Here is a 6,317-nt window from a genome sequence, read left to right on the forward strand (position 1 = left end):
GTGCAGAAAATTTGGAAAAAGTGAAGCTTCTTTGCCTCTTTGTTTTGCTTCATTTCAGTTCATCAGAGAAAACTTTAAAGCAATAAAAAATCAGCAGTCTTTAAGTATTGATATTGACAACAAAGAAGACAATGAAAATCTTAATAAGGATTCTTCAGTTTCACAAGTGCAGTTATCAAATTCTATTGAGACGTCTGACCACATGATACAGGAAAGTTATATACCACTATGTTTTGAATCATTTCAATTTTTAAAGGAAATATGGTATAATATCTCCAAAGAAAAGGTTGAACAACATGTAGAAATCCATGAAGTCCCATTAAAACCCATATGTAATAGGTTGTAGCAATCCTTCCACATCTTTTATGATCCAATAGCTGATATGTTAGATGATGAATGCAATCAGAATTCTTATCCATTAACTAACTATGAAATTCAAAATCAAGATGATAAAGGTTTCACCAGACAGACATTTCAATCAGTAGAAATATCATCACAAAGCTTATATGAAAATATGTAGGGTGATAAACATGAAAATGACATTTCACTTTCACGGCATGGAGGCCATCCAGAACAATTGTACAGTTGCCTAGATTAGTTAAACATTAGTGTATATATTTTGGAAGATCCTTTTGTACAGTTTCTAGAGTCAGCAAAGGAAATCAATTATTTCCTTATCTTCTGATTTGTTGAAAAGGTTATATTTGGCTTTAGAATCTTAGTTTTAATCACAAACAAGCACAAGCAACAAAATTCACCAATGTATATGATGCTTGAATGGTTGCATGGGCTATTTAATTTTACCTAACCAGCAATTGGATAGCTGATTAGAGTAAGTAGGTAAGATTTCAGTTTGAATAAATTCATTTTTGCACCAACAAGTTTATTTCAGATCAGATTTCAGTGCAACATGTGTCATATTTTAGTTTGCAAAAAAGGCTATGATTTCAGTTCAAGATTTTCAGTCATGGAGATTATACAATAAGGAAGAAATCATAGAAGAACAGTTTACAATGTAACTCCAGTCACAATTCAAAGGCTACTGATCTTAAACTTCTTGACATTTTGCTAGGAAATGACATCCCCATAGTGAGCCACTGTTAGAGTCCTATAGTGATAGGATTCATAATTTTGAATTGACTAAGGTTAAGCCTTGTAATATTGTACATAAATTTTCTTTCTGCAAATGTTTTCCATATTAAAAATTAAAAGATGTAAAGAGGGTGTGTCCTAAAAGAAATATCAAAGGACAAAAAGAATAATTAAAGATCAAAAAATCAAAATATGTTATATACCTAGGGGGATAATATGGGGTACCAAGGGAGGTACCCAAGGTAATAATGTAATAATGAGATGGGCCATAGTAATAAATAAGGTGGTTAACCCATATCATGTAAGGGACCACAATTAGTTAGTAATAATGTAATGGGCCCATGGTATTAGTTGATGGTATGAGGGAAACATGGTAATGACCCATGGTATTGTATGTATGAGGCCTATATAGAGGCTAGAGACTCCAAGTCAAGGAAGATAGTCAAGGATTATTGTATGAACAGGCATATGGCTTGTGGAGTGTTCTCCTTCCTTAAGGAGTGAATGTATGGTGTTGCCCTACCTTAAGGGTTTGATTAATAAAGAAGCATTTATCTATATTTGATTTTGTTATTCTTGGGTTTATTTCTATTCTTGTATAATTTCTTTGGGTTAGATCTATAACAAGTGGTATCAAAGCTATAACAAGTGGTATCAGAGCACTTTCTTGGGCACAAAAGTGGAGATTTTTTATTTTTATTTTTTGCAAGATTTCGGGGGCGGCGAATTTGCAGATCATATCTGTATGTTTTGGTGAAAATTCTGCAAAATATAATTGCAGATCTGTATTCTTTATGAAAAAATACCCGATTTCAAAAAAAAATCGGTTGAATCGGAGTCCGGATGAAGGAGATATCGCTGATCTAAAAATCAGTGGGGTTTGCAGACAATTTTTCAGGGCAGCGAGTTTGCGGCGCAGATCTGGATGTCCTGGTGCAATATCTGCAAAATATATTTGTAGATCTGGATTCTTTATGAAAAAATACCCAAATTAAAAAAACAAATCAGTCGAATCGGAGTCCGGATGAGGGAGATATCGCTGATTTAAAATCAGCTCTTTTTTGCAGAAATTTTGGTGACGGTGGGAGAGTTGCAGCACAGATATAAAATTCTAGTGTTTGGATCAAGATTTCTATCACATGGGAAGATGTAGAATGATTGTTCCATTTCTGAAAACAGGTTATAATAGGGATTCTGAGCAATATTGACGGAATTGTGACCATTTCAAATTTTCGCCAATTTTTTTGTGATGGCGCGCCTAGATTTGAATTTGAGGGACTTGTATCCATTTGATGGCTCTCATCCAGCCAAATGGATAGCACAAATGGAGAAATGTTTTAGATTGAATTACATCATGGATGATGAGACTCAGCTAAGTGTGGGAACAATGTACTTGGACATTGAAAGATTGCAATGGTGGCAAGGGCATCAACGTTGCTGTCGAAGGCCCTTGACTTGGGACAAATTCACAAAAGCTCTTATGGACCACTTTGACTGTAAAGCTAATCTTGTGGATAAGCTCACACAGACAGACACACAACCTAGCAAAGATTTTATTTTTACAGGAAAGAAGGAAACCAAGGAACCTAAAGGGTTATTTTCTGCTGGTATCTCCTTATTGCAGGTTCATGGATTCATTCAAAAGGAGAAGATCGTTGTGTCTGTAAATCCTATTTGTAAGCATAATTTTATCAATGTTAATTTGGCAAAAAAAATTGCAAGTTCCAACAAAACACATTGAAAACATACAGGTTGATAATGAGGATGTTCAAGTTTATAAAGATTTGAAGCTTTCTATGGATAAGTATGTGTTGCATTGTGACTTTTATACTTCAGATATGGATAACATGGATGTTGTTTTGGGATATCCTTGGATGGAATCTGTGGGTACGGTCAATATTAATGTGCAAAAGAAATTCCTGAAGCTCTGGTATAAAAAGAAGAAAATTACATTACAGGATATTTCCATGAATAAACAGGTAGAGTCCACGGAGGTTGACGCAGAAGATGTTCCAGGGAATGACATATCAGATGATGAGCATATGATGGTCGAAAATCAAACACAAACAGAGGCTGAAGCTGAAAAGGTAATAGGTGCTGACACATCTGATGAGGATTCAGTGGTTGAAGTCATATTGGAAACGAAGACACCACAACAGGCACCACGGCAGGGTGAATTAAAGAAAAAGGCACCGTGGGTTAAAAATTCAACATATCATCACCCACATCACCCCGCAAGAAAACAACCAACAAGATGGCAACCAATTAGTCATAAGGACAACAACCCCTGTATGACGGATATCGAGGAGCGATGATCCACCTACTACACATCAACACAGGAGAGCTTCCACGGTCAACTTCCATCTCAAGCGAGCGAGGCACCAGCGAGATCGAAGGTTCACCTTTCTCTTGGATGGCTAGATGCACGTTCATGGTACCAGTGGACTACTCTTTTGAGTAGATCTTATTATTTGTGTTCTTCCCATGTTTCGGGGACGAAACATGCTAAGGGGGGTGGAATGTTATATACCTAGGGGGGATAATATGGGGTACCAAGGGAGGTACCCAAGGTAATAATGTAATAATGAGATGGGCCATAGTAATAAATAAGGTGGTTAACCCATATCATGTAAGGGACCACAATTAGTTAGTAATAATGTAATGGGCCCATGGTATTAGTTGATGGTATGAGGGAAACATGGTAATGACCCATGGTATTGTATGTATGAGGCCTATATAGAGGCTAGAGACTCCAAGTCAAGGAAGATAGTCAAGGATTATTGTATGAACATGCATATGGCTTGTGGAGTGTTCTCCTTCTTTAAGGAGTGAATGTATGGTGTTGCCCTACCTTAAGGGTTTGATTAATAAAGAAGAATTTATCTATATTTGATCTTGTTATTCTTGGGTTTATTTCTATTCTCGTATAATTTCTTTGGGTTAGATCTATAACAAGTGGTATCAGAGCTATAACAAGTGGTATCAGAGCTATAACAAGATATATGAACCCAAACACAAAAACAAATTATGAAAGTGTGCAAGTCTAAATGCCACTACTATTTTACCTCTTCTGCAAATAATGGTTGTGTGCGGCTTATCATACATGCCACAACCCATGGTAGTCAAACTACTTAATCTTGACTATTTCATGCTTTGAATATTATGTTTATAGTTAGAGAATAAAATTTTACCAAACAGCTTAATCTTGGCAGATCATTAGATAGGTAGAGAAAATCAAAGGAGCTCATCAGTTTAATCTGTGCCCTTGGAAGATATAAGGTTAGAAGTAGATAGTTTGTTTTATAAAAAGAAAAGGAAATAAAAGGGTCTGCTAGCTTAAATGCACCCAAATAAGTGAAGAAAAAATGTTAGGGTAAGTAATGGGTAAGTAGAAGAAAGGCTGCTGAAGTATAAAGTTGATTGGACAAAAGCACATTTATCATGCTTAAACATATATTTCAATGTGCATGAGTAATTAAGAAAGCCAAAGTAGAGGTTTACAAGTTGATTTAATTGACTTCCCCTCATTCATTACATCCCTATACTTACTAACTTCTCCATACACAAGTATGTTCTAGTAGTAAAAATCCTTCAAGTCATAAAGTCTCAGAGAATTTATCTGACTTTTGGTGGGACCAAACCCTCGGATTAATGACTTATGGACATCAAGTGTTAAAATTCCCTTCATAAAAGTCATTTCACTTCATTACCCTAATAAAACTCCTTTTCCTAAGGTTAAACTCCATTTGCCTAAGAAAAGTAAAAAAACCCCATGTTAAATTCCATTTCACTCAAAATACCCACAAAACGATTTTTTCCTAAGTGTATGTAAAGGAAAAGCGTAAATATTACATTATACTTAGTATTATTTTCATTCCACTCATTTCACTTCATATTAATTTCTAACTTAATAATATAGCTCCTGATATACCCTTTTTCCTTGTATATAAATAAATCCCCGTATATATTACCCCTACCCTTAGTTTAAATATAAACTATATTTTTAACTTATCCCCTCGACAAAACCCTATTAACTCACCAATTCTCCATAAAGTTAAGATAATCCATTATTAAACCCCGCCCAATCATTTAATCCCATGTTTAACTCATAAATAATCCCAAACCGCCACGGATTAAAGCTCCGCCCCCCCGGAACCTCTGCCCATTTCATCCGTGCAAATTTGTCACCCGACTGCCATCTGATCGTCAACACCCGATAAAGTGGTATTGCCTGAGCCCCCATTTTCTACATGTCAAGTGTTAAAGTAGATCAGGTGACCTCGCCAAAATACGCCTCCTCGATAAAGCGGTGCGATGGTCTCTAATGCTGCCACCCCACTAAAACTGAAACCACTCACTCCAATTTACCCATTACCCATTAAAACCCCTAAAACCCTCATTTTCATGCCTTTTACTCAGTTACACAACAAAACCTATCAAACCCTTATGGTGCTACCCTGAGCCTCTGGACATGATTTCACCATGGATTCCCTCTAGACCACCTTACGGACTCTATCCACAACTCTTCCCAGTTTTAGTATGGCCTTCGGCCACCTCCTAGCAAAGTTGTGTTTTATTAAGAAATTGTTGCATTTTGTAGGTAATTAGCAGAAGACTAGAGCTTGGATAAACAATTTTGATACTAGTCACAAAACTTGTTTACTCCAAGGCTCGAAAGGAAATATATTTAAAAACCTTAATTCAAAAGAAGAAAATAGTTATACACATAACAAAGAAAGAAATCATTCACACAGAGACATTGACTATTAAAACAAAGGAGCCAGATAGAGCATACAGTCAAAAGACAAACAGATCAAACATACAAAAAGTTGATCAATATCCATTACCATGTGTTGATACATGTAAAAATTTAAACGATTTACTATTGAAATACACCATAAAAGGTTAAAATGTACAGTAAAAGTTAAAACACAATAAAGGGTATTGATAGGTCATTAAAGTAAAAGTGTATCAAATGAAAGAGTATCAGTAAAAGTGTATCAGATTGAAAAATCAAAGTGAAGATAGATGAAAAAATAGAGAAGTCAAGGTAATCAGTAAAAGTAAACATGGAGGTCATATAGTTTAAACAGATATGAAGACACTTTATCCAGAAACAATGAAGTTTATCCAAGTAAAGGTAAAAACAATTAAAATAAAATTAAGGTTAAAAGATGAAATCAAAATAGGAATGGTACATTTTCCAGAAATTTCTTGTTTAAGTC

This window comes from Pinus tabuliformis, chromosome J (assembly GCF_031772625.1).
Source record: "Pinus tabuliformis cultivar Carrire ecotype Pingquan chromosome J, CPIR1, whole genome shotgun sequence".
NCBI classification, from domain to species: domain Eukaryota; kingdom Viridiplantae; phylum Streptophyta; class Pinopsida; order Pinales; family Pinaceae; genus Pinus; species Pinus tabuliformis.